General features: G+C 40.7%; 1 protein-coding gene across 1 annotated transcript in view; it reads left to right on the forward strand.

The window, feature by feature from the left end:
* The first annotated feature begins 10,197 nt into the window (after positions 1–10,197).
* Positions 10,198–21,366, forward strand: part of LOC119646777 — a 322,623-nt gene continuing 311,454 nt past the window's right edge. Inside the window, exon 1 of the mRNA XM_038047360.1 lies at positions 10,198–10,562. The gene's annotated coding sequence lies outside the window, so the exon portion shown is untranslated. The remainder of the gene's footprint in view (positions 10,563–21,366) is intronic.

The raw sequence follows: 21,366 nt of genomic DNA on the forward strand, positions 1-21,366 counted from the left end.
CCTGGTCCCATATTTCAAGAGTCCACTCGGGCTGCAGGCTCGAAACCACTGCTTTCGTGCCTAGAGTGCTCTCGACTGTATAGCAGAAAGTACCCTTTCTGTCAGTCTTCAACCCAAGCTCGACAACTATCGCCAGTTCGAGTCGGATAGATTTATCATTTATCGCAGCGTTTTTTAATTTAGCATTGTCGAAAACTTTTCGAAAAACGTTCGGCTTGTTAAGAATGGCCTCTAATCGCAGTGGTCCTATTCCTTTTTCTTTGAAACTGTTGCTATATTCGCAGTTGACCTCGATTTTATAACAGTGGAATCATCGCCGCCAGTATTCAATTTAGTAGTTGCTTTTTCCATCTAATTAACCCCTCTTGGAATTCTTCTCGCTTCTCTTCTTATCAATTGTGGGGTTTTGGGTATTTCTCCCTCTCGTCAACTGTCTTCTAGGAATTTCGCCTGCGTAATGAAGTCCATTATCCAATTTTCCACATGAATAGAGGTGTTTTACTGGACGATGGTAGGAGGATTATTTTTCCTTAGAAATTTGAGTAGCTTTGCAGTGTCATGTAGCTAAGAATTTGCCATTTTTTCTCGCGGCTCTCTTCCCGATCTTGAATAAGATGGTTTCCCTTTTCTTTTTGGTGCCAGAACCCTTACCCTTTATGGTGTCACTCCCTCTCTGATTACTAGTCACCCTCTCCATTGAGGTAGGTGACCATCGTAACTTGGCGTTGCTTGCAAATGGATTTATAGTAGAATCTCCCATTTTAGCTGGCCGAAGCGTTGAGTATGGTGTATTTCTGCAACTAAAACTTCCGGCTATTGCTGGTTGTGTCGCCATAATTGTTGTTGTTGTTGATGTTGTCATTATAATCTTGAGTCCTAGTTGAAAGCCGCTACTGTGTCGCCTTAAATGATGCTCGTGATTGTCTGTACGAGAAGGGAAATGACAAGTGGATTGACATAAATCCTTATGCGGGTTTTTGTTCAGAGCCAGGATCAAGCACTAGTCAGTAATCCATCTCAACTGAACCTTCACTGCCAAACTCAATAGTCTCGTAGCTTTTAACGTGCTTTGCAGCCTTGCAATGATTATTATCGAGACAAATCAACCATAACAGTAACCTGAAAGTCATTTTCACGAGATGCCACTGTGGAGAAGTAAGGTAACCAAATATTACTGCTGTCAGCTCATCTGCAACCTATTTCGAATTGTTTACAAATCATAATTCCATGTCAGGCCAGGTAGTCGTCATCACTGCCATGCACGACTAGGCTGACTGAGGGTTATCTGAGACTACCAACTGGAAGGTGTAAATCAACCTGGTTCGGAAATAACAAGGATCGTTTCGATCTAGCAAATTTGCTCTTTCTGTCGGAGTCAATTTGTCCCCAGTAATCCGCCATGTATTTAAGCACTCATATTAACTACGTAATATTTAGCTGGGTTATCCGGACGGGGTTTAAGTTTTTCCCTTGGCTACGCTTCCTAATTGCAGCTGCAGTGAAGTGATTGTCAACAGGAAGATAAATCAAGTGATGGCACATCCTTTACCCAAGTGTATTTCTTAATTATGTGGTTTAAATTTTTTCACCGGAATGAGCATCAAAAAACAATCATTTGACATTCGTTTTGAGAATGAAGAGGGGTCCTAAGTCCGCATCAACTTAATGCAGGACCGGACCAATTGAGGAGCAACTTACTCCTTCTTTTCTGGTCCACGGACCCCTCGCTGGGCCTGCACCCAAACTTTTTTTTAAAAAAAGTGAAGTGACGGCGGCTTTACGGTTTCTTACCAGGACAGAGGCAAATCGTCAGACGCTGCCTCACCTCTGCCCTGGGAGCAGCGTGACCGTAGCGGCTCGCAGATGTTGAATGCTATATATATAGTTCAAAAAGCCCACGGACCCTCTTCCCGCCCAACCGGACCGAGGGGCGACCAACCTAAGGATGGGCTGAAGGCAACATCCAAAGGCCCGCATCACAGCGATGATGCGTTTTAACGCAAAGTGTGTGCGACCATGCGAAAATGTATTGCTACATCTCGATTGTCGCAAACACTTCAGCCAATGACGCGGAGGTCCTACACTACAGAGACATGGATCTTATATTGAAGACAGTGCGGATCAAGACTGAAACCCATTAGGTCAGATTGTTACCGGACAGGACTCTTCGGACTATAGCACAGGTTGCAAGGATAACTGCTTTTTGCATCTCCATGTATAGTCCAGCCCTAAGATCGAGCGTTTTCAGCGCTTTATGTAAGTTCTGCGGGACTAATCCCGTCGCTGAAATTATTACTGGGACTACTTGGATCTTTTGTAGTCTCCAAGTCTGCTTCATATCATCTGCCAAGGGGCCGTAGTTCCGGATTTTTTCGTGCTGTTTTTCAACAGTGTTCCGGTCCAACGGTACGGCTACATCGATTATAAAGCACGCTCGTTCTTCCTTCAGAAGCAGAACTAGATCGGGTCTGTTATGATTAACACTGTGGTCGGTGGCGATAGTGTGGTCCCACAGTAATTTGACCCGATCATTTTCCAAGATTCTCTGCGGAGTATACTTATAGTAAGGATGGTAGGTTGCCACTAAGTTATACTTCAACGCAAGGTTTTGATGGAGAATCTTGCAGACGGAGTTATGACGATTGGTGTACTCGGTACCGCTCAACATCCTGCACGCAGATGTTATGTGCTGGATGGTCTCCTCTTCACAGTTGCATAACCTACAACTGGAGTTGGTGATTGAGGAGTCGTGAAGAATGTACCGTTTATAATTTTTTGTTGGGAGCGAAGCATCCTGAATTGAAGTTAGGAATGCTTCGGTCTCATAGAAAAGTACACCATTTGTCAACCATTTGTTGGAGGCTTCGATGTCAATGCCTGACAACAACAAATTTTTTATATGACCTCCGTGAATGGGTTTCTCTTTCCACATGTCGATCTTCTGTTGGACTGAAGTAACATTCGACATGGGATCCCATTCTCTGCTTCTCAAGTTCAAAGGAGATAATTTATTATCTGCCATGACGGTAGCCTGATGTATTTGGCTAGAGGATTGTTTCTCATAGAAAAACTCACGAAGAGAATGCACTTGATTGTAGTGCAACGTTTTTAAATCAAGTACCCCCCTTCCTCCCTGATGACGTGGGATAGTGAGCCTCAATTTTTCGGCAGCTCTATTGTGCATGTTGTTGTTTGCAAGAACTACCCTTACCCGTCTATTGACAGATTCTAAATCAGTATTACTCCACTGTATCACACCGAAAGTGTATAGAAGGACGGGAATGGCAAAGATGTTGATTGCCATGATTTTATTTTTCCCGTACAGCTCAGTTTTAAGGACAAGATCCAGACGCCGCTCAAATTCCCCCAGCAACTTAGATTTAATTATTGCCACAGCAGGTGTTGTTGCTTGCAATATGCCGAGGTATTTGTAGACGTCGTCCGAATCCATGCCCTCAATTCGGATGTTATTTTGGCTGTATCCTTCGTTGTCGGTGTGTTTTCCCCGAACAATTGTTTTTATGCGACATTTCTCCAAACCCAACTGCATGCCGATATCCCTGCTGAACTGAATGGTGATGTCCAGCAAGGAGCGAAGTTGGTTCTCGTCTTTGGCATACAATTTGATGTCGTCAATGTACATTAAATGGCTTAATGTACATTTCGACAATATGCCATGCTTGACTTGGAACCCGTATTTGCTTTCATGCAAAAGATGGGATAGCGGATTCAAAGCCAAACAAAACCACAGTGGGCTTAGAGAGTCGCCTTGGAAAATGCCACGCCTGATTGGTATCTCTCCTGATGTTTGCGAAGATACCGATAGCTTCGTGCTCCAATTCTTCATTACTGTTCTCAGAAGAAGAACAACATTCGGGTTGATTTTATACAAGCGTAACACTTGTAGTAACCACGAATGTGATATGGAGTCAAAGGCTGATTTATAATCGATGTAGGCTGTCGAGATGTTTCGTTTTTGGTGGACAGCCTGCTTTACAGCTACCGTATCGATTATAAGCTGTTCTTTGCAGCCTCGGGAGCCTTTTGCGCATCCTTTTTGCTCCTCAGCTATCAATTTATGAACATCAAGATGTTTTGAGATGTTCGCGCACAGAACTGAAGTGAAGACCTTGTAGATGGTAGGAAGACAAGTAATTGGTCGACATTTTGAAGGGCAAGAGACACCCTGTTCCTTGGGGATGAGGAAAGTTATCCCCTTGGTGAAAAATGGTGGAACTAAATCAGGATCGGCAATCATCTGATTAAATTGATTTGCCAATATCCTGTGAGTGCTCTTGAACCGCTTCAGCCAGAAGTTGTGAATTTTGTCAACTCCTGGCGCCTTCCAGTTACCTGCCTTGTCAAGGACTGCTTTAACGTCGACTTCAGTTACGTCAGGCATGGTCATTTCGGGGAGGGCCTCGCATGAACGCATAAGGTGTGGGAGCCACGCTGCTTCTAAATTGCAACGACTGGATTCGCTCCAAACACTTCTCCAGAAGTCTTCTGCCTGATCCAGATTGAGGTTACTTTCCCTACCTGAGTTGATGAGATTTTTGTAGAATCCTCGTTGGTTCTGGAAGAACAAGGTGTTGTCTGTCCTTCGCTGAAAGCTTTTCTGATACCTACGGATGCGATTGGAGCATACCGCAAGTTTCTGCTTCAGCACCTCGAGGATTTCTTCGATTGGCATATCATTGGACAGATGGTAGTTTCCAATGATGTTCGCAACGCATCTGTGCACTCTTGGTGATGGATTTCCAAGGAGTGCTTGCGTCACACGACCAATCTCCTTTCTCAACTTTTCGACTCTTTTGTTGAGTCGAAACACCCAGAACGGTAAAGTCCTTCTGCGCATACCTCTGTTATTCGCTCTAAGATGTTGGTTATGGAGACGAATAACCGTGGCAGCTGCAACGTAGATCAGGCTGTGAACCTCTGTAGCAGTAATCTCGCTAGCCAAACGATCAGCCAAAATTCTGTCAACGGCAGCAATGATGTTAGTAGTTGCCGAAGTAAACTTCAGTTTTGGGATCCTTGGCCTAGCGTCTGGGAGAATCTCAGCATACTCTGTGAATGCGACCTGGAATGCGGTCAAAGCCTCATTATAAATTGGGTCGACATCCCCAGTTACTAAGCTTCTCCTGACTACTGGATTCATGGGGTGCCTTACAGGTGGAGTACTTGTGTTACTCCTTTGACTAGTCCGGTAATTTGATGACTCCAGCCCGAGCTCAAGTGAAACCTCTTGGAAGATTTGTTGCCTAGTTGGTAAGGCAACCCGGTTGTTATTCACGATCACCCGGTACTGGTTGACGACGTTCTGTTCCGGAACATGACTTAGCTCCGGAAATCGGGTTATGAACGCGTCATGTAGTCGATGTCTGTACCCTGATGGATTCCGTTCCAAATCCGTGACACGGTAATAGGCGCGGACGATAAATTCGTTGAGTTGGTTCGTCCAAACCATACGATGCCTAGGTCTCCCGTCCCTGGTGGTTGACGGCATAACCGCCAAAACATCCAAGGGCGAAGAGCCGCTCTGATGTTGTTGAACGACCCTTAACCGTGTTGGGTACTGTCTTCGTGTCCCTGGGGTCCCATTTAAAGAATTTAAACCAAAGTCCCCAATTTTATTCCCACGAGTAATGGGGAACCAGTCAGCCCTGCAACAGAGCCCCAATGTTGCAATGCCCCATGGTTACCTCCAAAGGTAGGGAAGGTATTTGGAGGGGAGCCACTGAAATACAGTGTAACGTCACTGCAATTCATCCGATAGGCGCGTCGATCCCTTCACCCCGGATTACGGATTTGTTAAGGAGGTTTACTCCCCCTGAACGGGAAGAATCGGTAAGGGAGGACGAACACAAAGGGAAACGTTCTGCTTGTCCGCGGCTACTTATTAACAAGATTAACTTGCGATATTCGTAGCTGACCCGGTGGGTCATGTCATTATCCGCAACCCATGACACGCGCCTGGTCGCATGCAGCTCTGCGTTTGCAACTCAGGTGAGGATAAACCTGGTACGCCAGGAATATATATATATATATATTCATTCATATATATATATATATATATTCATATATATATTCAACATCTGCGAGCCGCTACGGTCACGCTGCTCCCAGGGCAGAGGTGAGGCAGCGTCTGACGATTTGCCTCTGTCCTGGTAAGAAACCGTAAAGCCGCCGTCACTTCACTTTTTTTAATCATTTGACAATTCCGTAATACTACTAAGAAAGAAAGAAGAGAACAAAAAAAAAAACAAACGGCCGCATGGAGTCGAAAAACTTACTAAATCCTAAGCTACAATTGATATAAGGAATATCGGGGGCTTTCCCAGTCTCTAAGACATTCTATTGAGTGCACTCCCTGCCTTAGCACTGAATGGTCTAATAAAAATGATGTATCACTTCTGAAGGGGAAGGTATCAAATAAAAAAAATGCATCTTGAACTCAAAAAAGTACAACAAAAGACACCAGAAATGTAAACCGGCGAGAATGCCGACTACGAACTTTAAGAGAAAAATACAAAAATTAAAATACGTTTAAACTAAAAAAGTAAATAAAAAAAACTTCTATAAAGTGAAATAAAATTGAAACGTGAACCAAGTAACAAACAACTCGAGAAACCGAAAATTGGACGCTTCAGGTATGAAAGGTTTTGTGTAATTTATTCGCAAAAAAATTTAAGTGGACATTTGTCCCATTAGTATCTAGCCCGTAATGTTCATGCATATATTAAGCAAGAGTATCAACTTTCGCGTGATACTGATATTCAAAGCTTTGAATCTGTACAGAAGCGACAACTATAACCTATTATAACTTTGTTAATACTATGATTTCCACCAAATTTTGTAGGATGATGCTATATAATCTATAATGCAGTCAATTACTATAAATTATAGCAATATACTATTATTAACTTCATTTAAAGAGATATCTGTATAGAGGGTATTTCAGAGCCGGATGTTCAGTATAGTGGTTTCTGAGAATGGGTCCGTGAAAGAAGTGATCACATTCGACTCCCGCGCTTCCAACTTTTCCAAAAAATGTCAAAACTAAGGTTTCGGAAAGTACTTATCGAGACCTTTCATTTGATGACTATATTTGTTGAAACAGATTTAAACCCCCCGCCCTGTTGCCCCCCTTAAATTCGAGGCAGAATTATGTAACTCACTGTATGCGTGAGAGGTCACAATACCCACCATCAAATTTGGTGTCAATCGCTACAACCGTTCTCGGGAAAACTGCGTGTGACAGGCAGACACACAGACGAACAGAAGGAAAGACAGATAATCCTAGCCCTATTTGTCTTCGGAATGCAATCGGCAAGGTCCTCGAGCAAGTAATCTATCACCATTTATATCCAATAATTGAAAGTGGTGGTTATTTATCAAAAAGGCAGTTTAGCTTCCGGAACGCTCGGTCAGCGGTTGATGCTACCAAATTGGTTTTTGAGCTTGCCAGAAATACATACGACCAAGGGAAATACTGCGCACTGGTGACTCTAGACATAAAAAACGCGTTCAATTCTGTCAGATAGGGCCATTTCATCGGCACAAACGCCAAAATATATATTTAATATAATCTTCGACTACTTTCAACAGCGGAAGGTAGTTTATGAATCGGATGAAGGGCCGAAGACATATGTATAACGGCTGGAATTCCACAGGGGTCTGTTTTGAGCCCTCTGCTGAGGAACTTAATGTATGATGGCATTTTACGGCTCCCAGTAGCTAAGCAAATCGTTGTCGTCGGATTCGCAGATGACGTTGGAGTAGTCATAACATTCGATCACTCCGACGAAGTAGAGAATATGCGAATGAGACTATACGAGCGATCAAGTCTTGTCTTAAAAAACACGGGCTAGACGGAGTTGGTGCTATTCACGAAGCACCGGAAACAGAAAACTGTAGAAACACAGGGGAACACATGCGCTCAGCCGCTGCTGAAAAAACTGGGAGTAACATTCGACTCCAAGTTGAACTTTAAACCCCACTTAAACTTACAGGTCAGAGAGCGGCGACTATCAACACTGGCAAATATGCTTCCGAATAAAGGCAGTCCTAAATACAGTCGCGATTACTTTTATCACGAGTCGTCAGCCCCATGTTTTTTTACGCGGCACCAATGTGGCCGTCGGCGATAAAACTCGGAGAAAATCGCAGACAGCTTCAAGCTGCATATTGGTTATGCGCTCTCGGAACGTGTTGCGCCTACCGAACAGCATCTTATGAGGCGGCATGTGTGATTGCGGGGATGATTCCAGTAGATATTCTAACCGATAGGGAAAGTCCTTTGTACGAGAATCAGGAAACACTGGCTTATCGCAGACATAAATATATGGACCATATGGAACCACGATGAGACGAGTTGCGATCTGATTCTGTTCTTAACCGAACACGGTGGGTACAGAATGTGCTCCTATAAGCTTGGTCTCCATGGATCGCCCGATTTTCCTACGTGTGAAGGTACAGCCAAAGATACAGAACATATTTTCTTCACCTGCCCAAGATTTAAAAGATCAAGGTGAAATCTTGAAACAGAGCTAAATCCCCGTTTAACGGTGGCAAATCTGATAAGGTACATGGTGCAATCAAATACAGCGTGGGACACGGTAGTCGCGATGGTGAAACGAACTCACTAGCAGAAACGCAGTGGAGGCATAAAAGGGAAGCTACTGCAATTGACGCCAGGTAAAGCGGCAGCAGCTCATATGAACAGCTAAGAACTGAACAGCCCCGCGACTCAATACCGCAACGGTGATCCGGTGGGGAGCGTGTGAGAAAATATGAGAGGTTTTAGTCGGTAAGAGTCCAGCATGCATTTCCTAGATTCTTGATGCGTATCCATGGTTTTCCCCCCAGTCAAGAAAAGACAGACAGATGGACAGACAGACAGTAAAAAGCTTTTAATAAGATTTTGTTTTACACAAAACCTTAAAGTGAATACTTCGCTGGAAGTAATTCTTTCTTTACGAGCTCTTAGCGGAGGAAGATCAAGCCGTAGAGAATTCCTCGAAATAAAATGCGATTGCGCCTTCACCAAATATGACCGTATCTGCCATTTTACACTCTCTACGGCGGAAATTACATCAACAAACAAATGCCTTCACACCTCAACCAAAATATCCGAAAGTATTGGGAACATGGTGACTACTAAACTAAGCCTCTTTTCTTTGCCAGTCAATAGTAACTATTCGCCAAATATTGGAACAGTGAAACAGAAACAGAAAAGCTGCCACTTTCTATTAAAATTTCAAAATCGGCTAGTTGCCAATACCAATCGTCAAATAGTTCCGCAGGTAATATCCGAACGGCACATCCAACTGGCCTTGATACTAACAACAGCACAAAAATAATAATGAAAAATCGAAATGTGATTTCGTTTTACACAAAACTGTAAAAGCAGCCAGTTATTATTTGAATCTTTCTATTCGATAGAACTTCTAACCATTTATATAATAATTTTACTAAAGTTTTATTAGGCTTCTTACAGCTAATTTTTCCATGTTGTTCCCTTTTCAACTGCAGCCGCATACTTTTTCTTTAAACATCCTTTATTAATTTTGGTATGCGGCAGATGGGATTCCAAAGCATGTTCTGATGTGACTTGTTTGTCACCTAACCGGAACTATGGAAGGGTGTGATAATTTAACAGATGCGATCATAAGATTGTAGGTGGCGTATCCCGGGGTTCAAGTGTCATTCAGGCTTTCACAGTAATTCCAGACAGGAAAGGATATCCCAACTAGTTGATTAAAGTTAAATGAGGAGTTAAATTTATTAAAACTTATATTATACTGTAACACGAATATTGGAAAATTCCTCAATGTTCAAATTTTCTTCCAAAATCTGGACCGGGAAAACCTAAAATACAATATGCATGAAGCCAGTACAATAGTACCAAACTGCGCAAATGCTTTTAAGGACTCTATCTAGGGGAAATAAATATTCATTGAACCCCTCAATCGCCCATGTGTACATTCGCCAAAGCTTCTGTTTGCATTCGGGGACAAATCTTGTGCTACTGCAAGTTCCCGGGACTTTCTGCTCCCAGTCAGGCAACACCAGCGGCAATGTTGTTAGGGAATTCCATCTGCATTGTGTCCCGTGAAACTCGAACCTGAGCACAATTCTTTGATTCCTCCAATTGCTTCAGTTTCTCGTGACGGATGTAACCAACAACACCTCGAGACTCGGCTGCTTCCTATCGTTTGCGCGTCGTTCGATGAGAAACGTCCTTTTTATCGTGTTTTGGAATTTCGCACCCCTACTACGAAGCGAAGGGTGAAAAATGATAATCTTTCATTGCGACTCGTAGTGAGTGATTTTCGGGAGTTGCAAGTGTTGGGCGTATTTTATGCTGTTTCTCTATGGTTGATTAGTGCTGGATACGTGTTTAGAAAGCACCAAATGCGGGATGGAAATAGAGTCATTAATTAACGTCCTGTGCCACTGACATAGGTTTTCCTCGCCAGCCCATTACTGGGAATTTTTCACGGTCCATGTGCATCAAAGGCTATGAGAGGAGTTGCTTTAATTTCGGATTGAAGTGTGTGAGTTTTCTAGAACGAGAAGTTACAGGAACTGTAACGAGCCATGGATGATTTAGGTCGGGAACTTCACCTCAATGTGGTTTTCGGTCAACGAACATTGCATTGCAAACTAGTCCTCTCTATTCATTCGTAACTTGGACTTGAACTTTTTCGAGCGTTAGACTGCCTTCAGCGATAACATTGGGTCACCTAGAGCGATTTTCAGATTGACTTGGGAATAATGAGCCATGAATATTTTTTTAAAGATCTTTTAAATATTATATTGAGCATTTTTATTTGAACCTTACATGAGCCTCGACGTAGTTGAGGAAAGATTTTAAGATAGGCATAAATTTTAAAACCACCCCACATTGGGCGCTGAATAGCTAAACATTTTAATATACAAAATTTCTAGATTTTTTAGAATATCAGAACGAGAGTAATGAATTTATTTCCACAGCGGATTGATGCTCCCATAGAATCTTTCACTTAATCTGACAAGTGTCGACTATTCCCTCTTTACCTCAAAATCTAAGGCTGGTATCCCACTGCAGAAGGCTACACTTTACAATTTGCATGCTGAAAACACTCAATGTAATGAGACTCCCATCATCAAAATGTTTATGCAAAATATTAAAAAAAACCCAATGGAGTAAGGTGCACCGCGTATAAATAATTCGCTACTACATCGCTGTCACTATATGTGAATCCATATGGGTATGCATTGCCATGTATGAGAGTATATATCTCCTGATTATGGCATGGTGCAGTGAAATTTAATGTGAGATCAATAAAAGGGTACGAAACTGCGGAACCATTAATGCGGACTGAGTCGTACGTGAAAATAATTTCAACTGCTGTCGATCAACAGGCAGTTGTTTCACTTTGAAAGAATACTCAAATTTATGACACTCGGTGTCGAATTGCAATTGCATATGCATATGACACTCGGTTGAATTGCTTTGAGTGGAAAAGTTGAATTTTGACTTTACACTTTACTAACTTAAAAAGTGAATAAAATTCCAGGTGTGAAAATGTTTGTTTGGTATTTCAGTATTTCAGCGCAGTTTCCACCTGGATTCATGGAGTTTGGAAAAGTTATATCGAGTTTTTGCAATTCTCCCCCCCCCCCCCCCTATAGCGAAACTTGGTAAAACCAAAGGTTCCTTTTTGAACGACGTAGTGGATCTGTTTTGCTAACAATTGATCGGGATATACATATTGTTTCACTATGTTAGATTCGTTATATCTGCAGCTGCACAAAAAATTCTTTTCCTGCTACTAGAATCTCGTTGAGGATTTAATCTTGACCTCTACCGAGGGTAGCTGGATTTCAGAACAAAGTGAATTAAAGAGGGGGAAAAACATGACTGCATCTTGCATTTTAATTCACATTGTTATCCCCTCGTAAACTCGTCTGTTACAAAGAATCTCTATGGAGTTTGTGGTTGTCGCTGATGGCTTAGCTATATCAAAAGTATGCCTAGCATGACATGCTTCAAACGCAACCCCTGTAAACTATCATATCGACTAATAAGTCATCAGTTCAACTAAGTCTGACGAACTATCCCATCTACAGTAGCATCCCTATAAGCATGAGAGTATTTAGATAGCTCCTTCTTACTTGATGCTTTAAAAGCGATAAATTTGGCTTACTCACATTGCCCATAACACTATTACTAAGGAGAGTGATGTTTTTGATATTACTTTATAATACCACTTTTTGCAAAAAGGGACATGATATCACATCATGCAACTCTCCTCCCTTATGTTCATCTTAAAACACGTCACAATATGGAGCACGATTCTCGGAAATTTAAAAGAAATCCTACTATTATTAACAACGCCGAAATTAGTGTGCTCTTGGAGCATCACATAAGTGCAAATGGCATCCTCTTACACTCAAGTGCACAAAAAATTCACAAACGCTTCCGGAGCTTAAAAACCACTTTAAGCTGAATTCTGTAAACTGATTGTCATATTAAAATAGGGATGCATTACTGACCTTCGTTTTAGTCGACTGTCCGGATAGCTGAGTCGTTAGAACACGTGGCTGTCATACTGAAGGTCGCGGTTCAAATCTCACTGGTGGCAGTGGGGTTTGTATCGTGATTTGACGTCGGATACCAGTCGAGTCAGCCGCGAATGAGTACCTGAGTCAAATTAGGGTAATAATCTCAGGCGAGCGCAATGCAATGTACCGCTACGGTCTTGAATGAAGTGCAACGAATATTATTATTTAGTAAAAAGCACTTTTCTATCTATTTATAAAAAGGGAGTAATAAGTTTAATGAAATCAGTTTAGAGCGTTTTAGTAACGCTCTGCAACTAACGTCGCCTTCCTCCTATTGGGGAGTTTATCTTGCGGTGTTTCATAAATTTCCAGACTTCCAGATAGGCCACGTCTTACTTCATGCATTTCTTACGTGCCTCACCAACCTTATGTTCTCCCTAGGAAGCATGGGGTTACTTCGGATGATATGTTCCCCTACCTTCAAAGTGAAAACCGTCGCATCCGTTCCTTAATATTCTGCACCCCAGTTTCGAGTTCGCAATGGAGGTGGAAAAGGAAGGTGAATTATTTTTTCTGAACCCACTGTTCGGGAGAAAGCGAAAGAAGTTAAACGTGGAGATCTACAGGACCCACCACTTCCAACCATGCTCAATAGAATAAAGTCGACTCATTCAGACACATGTTCCACCCAATGCTAACTCTTCCCATTTCCTGCGAGGGCGTGATGAAGCATATTTTTGAGGTTGCCTCACTGACCGACCGGACCACGAGCTGCTTCATCAGCACACGAGCGAGCATGCTTCAACGGCGAGCGCTCGCCAAGCTGACTCCGGATCAACAGCCCAGACAGAAAATAGCTTTGAAATTCAAGGAAATTTCGCTTTCGCTGAAACATCTAAGGAAGGAAACATGTTTTAGCATTGTTTTCAGCAGCAGGAACAACCAATTTAAAACTTTTTCAGGGTCGACCAAGGATCCAACCGATCAAATAGCCAAATCCGGGATATACGAAATTTCCTACGCAGATTGAAGAAAATTATACATCGGACAAACTAAAACGACGGTGGAAACACGTTTTGGAGAGCACCTGGAGGAAGTAGGAGAAAAAAGGGTGCGCCCGTCTTCAGATTGAAGGTGGCGGAACATATCGTCCTAAATAATCACATGGTTTCCAAGAGGAGTAAGAGATACAAAGAAGTTAGACGTTGCCAAAAGGCTTGATATTTATGGAACATCGAAAGACTCAAACTGAAGCGCTGAGGACGGCGACAAGAAGTCAGTGAAATATTCATATTTTCAAAAAAATATTTAGTAAAGGATGGATTATTTGTATTTAATCATAAGCTGTTTATATATATTCTGAACGTCCCTCCCTATTTCTCTCAAAATAAAAGCCGTAGTTAAGTCTGTATTACTACAGTTTGTAGTATTTACTATGCTATTTTCAAGAAGAAAATGCTGTGATTCATAAGTGTACTCATCTCACCCTAGACAAAATAGAGGTGAAACCTGTAATTGCTTACTGATAACCAAAATTCGCTATAGGTCTTTAATAACTTTTAGAATGTGACTATCATTTATTGAAAAAAATTGCAGGAAAAATTCAAAAATGTATCAAAAATATACAATATATTTCTGAGAACATTATGGTGCTAAGAAGCGTGTGACTGTTTATAAGAATTTTCCTCTTTTTGTAACTCGATCAAAGCTTTGCCAACCATTCATTGAATGGCTGGCCTTAATTGACAAATGACAAACTGATCGTCTAGAGTATTTTTATGCAATAACTGATGGATTGATGAATAAATAAATTTTTAATGAAAATGGTTTCGAAGATTAGACTGATGATTAGCTAAGTGGAATGCAGTTGCCATTGTGTTGTTGGTTGAAATATGACTTCCGAATGGTTTGGATTTTAGATCCATTCGACAAAGGCTCTTTCTTTGTCGTCTTTTTTATACTAATACGCTAGTCCATCAGTTTCCCATTAGTCCATTTTTGCTGGATTAGTTTATGGGAGACTAATGAAATACTGATCCTGTTAAGCTAGTCTATCTTTTGAATACCTCAAACTTTAGAAGAATGGAGCTAGGAGAAGCAAATCAAGTGACTAAGGGGCATGAAATGTCATTGAGTATCTGTTAGGTAGGGATAACGATTAGATAGTTTTCTTGTGTATGCTTTCCTATCCCATGTGATAAACTATAGACAGCTGTGCAATGTCACGTACTCGTAGCCATGTGCTCACAACCCTGTGGCCGCACAACTATGCAATGCAACAAATGACACTAACACCAGACCTTCATTCATTCGATTCGCATAATCGAATCGAATGAATCGAATCGGTGTCTCGGCATGACCACTTCCAGGCGAGGGAAGAGAAAGCACTTCGGTGGAGCCTTGGTTGTAGGGGGCAGGAAAAGATGAGCCAAAGTGGCCAGTGGGTAGTACGACCCTTTTTTGTGGTGGATGTTTCACGAACTGGCGAAGTTTCACAACCGACCGAATGCTTTCGCATGAAACTGTGTATGACATCACTATGATCACAAAAGACGAGGAGCCTGTTTGTAACCTGTAGATTACTTATCCGGGCTTTTTCAAACGAGGAAAATTTATTGGGTTACGTTCCTCACTTTAACGTTTCGTTTTCGGGTCATACTGCGAACGTCAGGATCAATCTACGGTAATCATTTTAGAGAGGGAAATTAAAATGTCTGCTGAAATTTACAAACGATTCCCTTTTTGTACAATACCCAAAATTCTTGGGATAAACTTCGCACACACTCGCGCAAACTTGGTGCAATGATGTTTTCGCATAGAAAACCCTTAACTTCTCACTAATTGAAGCGAATCGATAATAGACGAACAGTGTCCCGAAATCCTTTGACCTCCTGACCTGGTTTGACTTTTGCGATAACCCTTAGTGTTGACGAGTGGCTGGCACTGTTATAAAAGTTCATTCCTTCTCAGAACAACTTGTGCCATTCGAAAACGCTTGAACGGCACATGGTCGAAGATTTGCTTAACGATTTTCTCAGGTTTGAAGCAAAACTTATCTCTTTAGCCCTTATTGAAAATCCATTTTATGGTGAGCGTGGCTGTACACAAAAATCGTGTGTACCACTCTGCAAAGTCCCGCGGATTGCTGCTTAAGTCGCGCTCTGCTTGTGAAGGCTCCCCCTCACCATGCTTACCCAATCGAATCTCCCTTCGTCGCTCTGTCTCGTCCATAGAAAATCAGCCAAATAATTACGGATCGCACGCTGTATATTTCCTTTTCAGTTTTCTAGCTTTCTGTAACCCCTCCTTCTTCAAACGGTTGTTCCAGTAGTCACTTTGAGTATCGATCAATGCCAAGTCGTACACAATACGCATCAGATGGGAGGATTAGTCTATTAGCACAAAGAACTGGGTAGCTTTCTATAGATAAACTAGCCAAAAACTACTTTGAGTTATTGGGGTTTATGTGAGCCGCACTTCAACCTTAAGATAGGGGACGGCCTTTTTGTGAAGGGTGGAATAAATTTACCTAATATCCTATCCTAATTATGGAGCACAATACAATCAATTTTCCCATACTCTTCTGCTCTCTAGTTCGGTTACCTTTTATTTCGGACAGAATCCTCTAATTTTGTTGGCAGATATACAGTTATCGGCAATGAAACGGCTAACTTGCTAGTAAAAATGATAGTTCTTAATCTATGAAAAAAAAATGCGATTTAAAATATTCCTATTTTTCTCTATTACTAAAAATCTTCACTTCTCAAAGCCGTCAAATAAATGGTGTTATGAAAGCTTATTGGTAGTTGATATTCTCCAGATTCCTATTTCTAAAATATGAAATTTTTCTACTTACTGACTTACATAGAAGAAGGCCTATTTTTATGTAGTCCAAGAATAGCAAATTAATAAATTGTAAGAGAAAAACTCGATTCCAAGATATTCAACGAACAAAACGTAAAAAATGTTAAATGCATTTTCTCGATTAATCCCAGGATCTACTCAATCAATCTTAGGTCTTAATGCTTTCTATTCTATCCATCTATCTAATTCGCAAAAAAAAATCGTGAAACATTTTAGATTTCAAAAAACTACCGAAAAACACCGATTTTTAAGATTTTGTGTGAAACAAAACCTCACTAAAATCGGCTTACTGTCTGTCTCTCTGTCACACGCATTTTTCCCAGAAACGGTTATAGAGATTGACACCAAATTTGGTGGAAAAGTGGAAGCTATGCACGCTCATACATACAGTGAGTTACATTATTCTACCTCGACTTTAGGGAAGGGCCCTCATACTTATAAAAGGGGAGTGTAAGTTTTTTTCAGTATATATATTGATAACGAAAAGTCTTGGTTAGTATTTTCCGCAGCCGGCCTTAGTTTTGACATTTGTTGGTGAGGGTGAGAGTGCAGGAGGTAGAAAATGATCCTTTCTTTCACGGACCCATTCTCAGAAACTACCCAATCGAAAAATCTCAAACAAATTAAGAAGTTGCCACTTTATGATGCCTGCCTCCATACTGGTATCTGTTCAAATAAGGTTATAATATTATATTACTATGACTTTTAGTAATTTTGCAGCAATGCAAGCTGTTACATAGAGCATGATCCTATTAAGTTTGATAATTTGGACTATTATTTACAAAGTTATAATATGTCAAAGTTGTCGCTTCTGCGCAAATTCAAGACTTTGAATGGCAGTTTCACTCAAAAGTGAATATTATCATATAACATATGCATATATTACTGCCAATATGACAAATGTCCACTCAAATGTTTTTATAAAAGCAGTACACAAAAGCTTTCATACCTGAAGCGTCCAGCTTCCAATTTCCCGACTTATTTTAAAAAAAAGTGTGGTATTGTGTCTATCGATCACACCTATGGTGGTTACCCGAATTGATAAGAAATTCGGTAGAAAGGTGGGAATTGTGAATCCCCTTGCATGCCGTGAGTAACATAATCGCACGTTGAATTAAAGGGAGCCCGCATACATGCAAAAACGGGGTGTAACATTTTTTTCATTCAATATAGCATGTGGGTATCAAATTAAAAGGTTCGAATAGTACTCTCTGAGGCTATTTTTGTGTTTTTACATTGGTTGCAAAGGGAAGAAGTGCAGAGGTCCGAAAAGGATCAGTTAATTCAGGAAGCCGCTCTCGGAAACTAGCCATATTCCTTACAAATATTTTTTTTTATATTTTTGGACTGACAGAGTTATAATAGGTCAACTTTGTCACTTTTGTGCAAATTTGTTGCATTCCAAACTTCGGACTTTGAAAGTTATTTTGGATATCCTGTTTCAAGCTTGGCACTTTTGGGGGTGTCAACCTGGTTGCTAATAATGAGAATTAAACAAAAATATTTTTTTGTATGTTTCAAGTTTATGATTAACTCTGAATTTTTACTCTGTCAAATTCAATTTTAATATTGGGTGACAGCAGTCAGAGAGTATTGTCCAACTTTTTCAGCTTGTACAACCCCTTGACGCACTAATGAACAATACTTTCTGCTTCCGAAAGTATATTTGACTTGACGTCTATGCAGTCATCAAACTGATTCATGAAATAATAATAATGAATAAAGACACTCAGCTACTCGAATTTCAAGCCTACCGGCGATTATGAACCCCAGGAGCTCGTTCGCAAAACTCATCATCATAATCAACGGCGCAACAACCGGTATACGGTCTAGGAATGTCTTAGTAAGGTACTCCACACATCCCGGTTTTGCGCCGAAGTCCACCAATTTGATATTCCTGTGGTAGGTTGTGATTGGCAAGTCTCTAGGGACGCAGATTTCCCTGATTTGTAAACTTCCTTACTTTACGAACGGGATCTGTTAAGGATTTCCTTAAAGCCGATATTCTAATTTATCTAGTTCAAACGAGTTCTTTGAATTCAAGTTAATTGTACAGCACTTGTCCTAGGATGTTTACGGGATCATCCAGAAGTTTTTTGCAAGCCGAGAGCGGGCCAGTTTCCGGAGCTTTTCAACTCAACAGTTTTTTTGTAACAGATTTTGTATGCTTAAGCAAAGTCAGCAGGTTTTTAAACTGGTTCCTTCTTCAAGATAGTTTTCAGCGCTGCTTCGCTATCATGTAAGTTGCGGAAAAAAACTTTTTTAAAAGAATTTGCACTATATGGCGCTATGACATTGCATTTAAAAAAAAAATATTATTATGCAACGAACTTCGAACTAGTAGCAAAAATCTATTTCCCAACGAATACACAAAGAACATTTATTTTTTCAACACTGGAAATGTCCTTTTTTGTGCTCGAAAATTACGAGTTACGAAGGGTTCATATATCCTCCGGTTTTATTGTTCATTATTAAATAGTTAATCTGATTAAAACATGGTCCTACCTAATCAACTGAACAAGAATTAATCTTACCTTAAGTTCCGTAATTAAATATTGTGTGTTTCGAAAATGTACTGTGCTATTAGTCACCTATGTTATCCAGTTACTCTCCCAAACGTGACATTATCAGAGCTTATAATGGCATACGGCTCATCACTACAATATCATTGCAAAGACTTATCCTGCCATCAACGTGATAATTATTGTCGCCAATTTTATCAACCTTAATTCTGTGTTTTATGTCTCGCTGTTTGGATAACGTCTGTAGACATGCAGTCGGTCGCCGGATAACCAAGTAGATTTGGGGGTTCTTCAATAAGTTCTTAGAAAAGATGAAAAAATGAAATATTTTAGGAAATTTTCATTTCTGTTTTCGGACATGATCTCTTTTTATCTCTACACACTTTTCCCTTCGTTTGTCCTGAAAAAATTTTCATCTCACCATATTTTTCGTGCAATATCGAACACACTGTTGATATGCCTGTGGTCTCAATTATTTTGTGCATCGTTAATCGTTTTAACCCATATCATGGATTTTGCCAATTACTTCTGGAGTAGTCACTTCCACCGGGCGTCCCGGACGATGTGAAAATTTAAAATTAAACCTGTTTACCCAATGGTTTCAAAAATATGGATAGATGTGCTATGAACCTCGCCTCAGCCTCAACTTAAATCTGTTTTGGTGTTAAACCTTTGAAATAAAAGTATTTAATCACTTTTTCTGTTTGATCCGATTGACAATCAAATGTGGATATAACTAAAAATTTGATGGTTACCTGCTGAGAAATTACAAAAGCAAACCTTTCAAAGGCAATTTACACTGTCTCGAGTTCATAGAAACAAAGATGTTGCATCAGGTCATTGGTATAACGCGCTGCGATTATGCCTAAAATGAAGAAAAAATGCACTCATCCTGAAAATCCGAATGAAAGATGTGATCTGCGCTGACGAAAGTTTATTTATTGTTTACTTAGGTGCGGGGAGCCACAACTTCAAGCCCTCTGGCCTTTTGTTAGGCCTGTTTAACTATCCCCTAAAACTGTCTGTCGATACACCTAGCGCAGGTGGTGTTCTCCGACTTTTACGAATCCATCGGCATTCTTGAAGAACGCCTTACCGTATCTTCGTCTGAAATCTTAAGAGGCCAGGCAGCTGCATGCAAAGTCCAGGGTCGTCAGATCTATTCCTCACATTGAATTTATGTAAATAAACGAGAATATCGCCCCATTTTGTCATGTCGTAGTTTAGAAAGCAGTGCCCCTTTAAAAGCACTATCAAGGCTTTCATATCCCACTTTTTAAGGATCAATAAAAATGCCGCTTTTGAGGTGCCGGGTTCGCTTGCCGGTACGAATTCAAACTTCACCATTATATTGCTTGAATCTTGCATTTTTTTCTGGCAAAGCAGACTTGACATTAGTTGACTGGATGCCAAATGCTTACTCTGGCTCCACCATTTGAGATCGAGATCCATAGCTTGACTCGCAGCTTCCTCATTGCCAGCGATATTCGAATGCCCTGACACACCCATTGGGAATACTTCGTATAGTCGCCCAAGTTTCAGCAACAAAATTGTCGGAATAGATTCGAATTTTGCGATCCCCCCTTTTGTGTCGCAAATATTTTTGATAACTAGAAAAATGGTATATACATATTTGTATACATATATATGGCCGAAGGAAGTGGCAAATCCGATCCAGTTGACCCCACCCTGCTACCGAACGAGACAAAGGCTAAAGAGGAGACGGTAATGGGATGACTATTTAAACTATTGTGTTTTTCGACTTTTGTTTTTCGGAAAAACCGGTCGCTACTGCTCAGTGGCGTGTTTACCTGTGGTGTTTAGTGAAAGTATAAAAACAATATGCTGCTAATTCACATACACAAGGTGGCGGAGACGCATAGCCTATGAGCCTTTAGACCGCAATGGTCTCTTTACTCGAGTTAATTCACGTAGCTTCCTTGAAATATTTTCAACGGAAAAAATGTTTTTAAAGTTAATTAGTTTTCTTCATAATTTGAGCAACTCTAGTCGACATCCTACATTTGGGTCCCTACTGATTTCTCTTCGTTGTTATTTCCAATTATTCAACATCCAATAATTGACCTCGAAGATTAAAATCGGCATTTTGCTTCCGATTTGTTCCATTTTGTCGTATTTAGCAACAACTTTCTTTTTCAATCTTGCAAGGAATACAAATTTTGTATTAAATGAGAAACACATTTTATAGACGATCCCTTTTAACAAGGAGTATGTTTTCGTGAAGTTATTACTCCATCTTGCGGGTAGCCCATTTAATGTTGGCTTAGAACAGTTGAGTTATTTGTAGTAATATTACCTTTCATATGGCCCTAGACGGAAATATCCAATGATGTTAAGCCATACGATCTTGTTAAATAGTTGACGTCACCTGTTTGCAAAATTGGACGTGTTTCAAAAAAGATGC

This window comes from Hermetia illucens, chromosome 1, assembly GCF_905115235.1.
Source record: "Hermetia illucens chromosome 1, iHerIll2.2.curated.20191125, whole genome shotgun sequence".
NCBI lineage: Eukaryota > Metazoa > Arthropoda > Insecta > Diptera > Stratiomyidae > Hermetia > Hermetia illucens.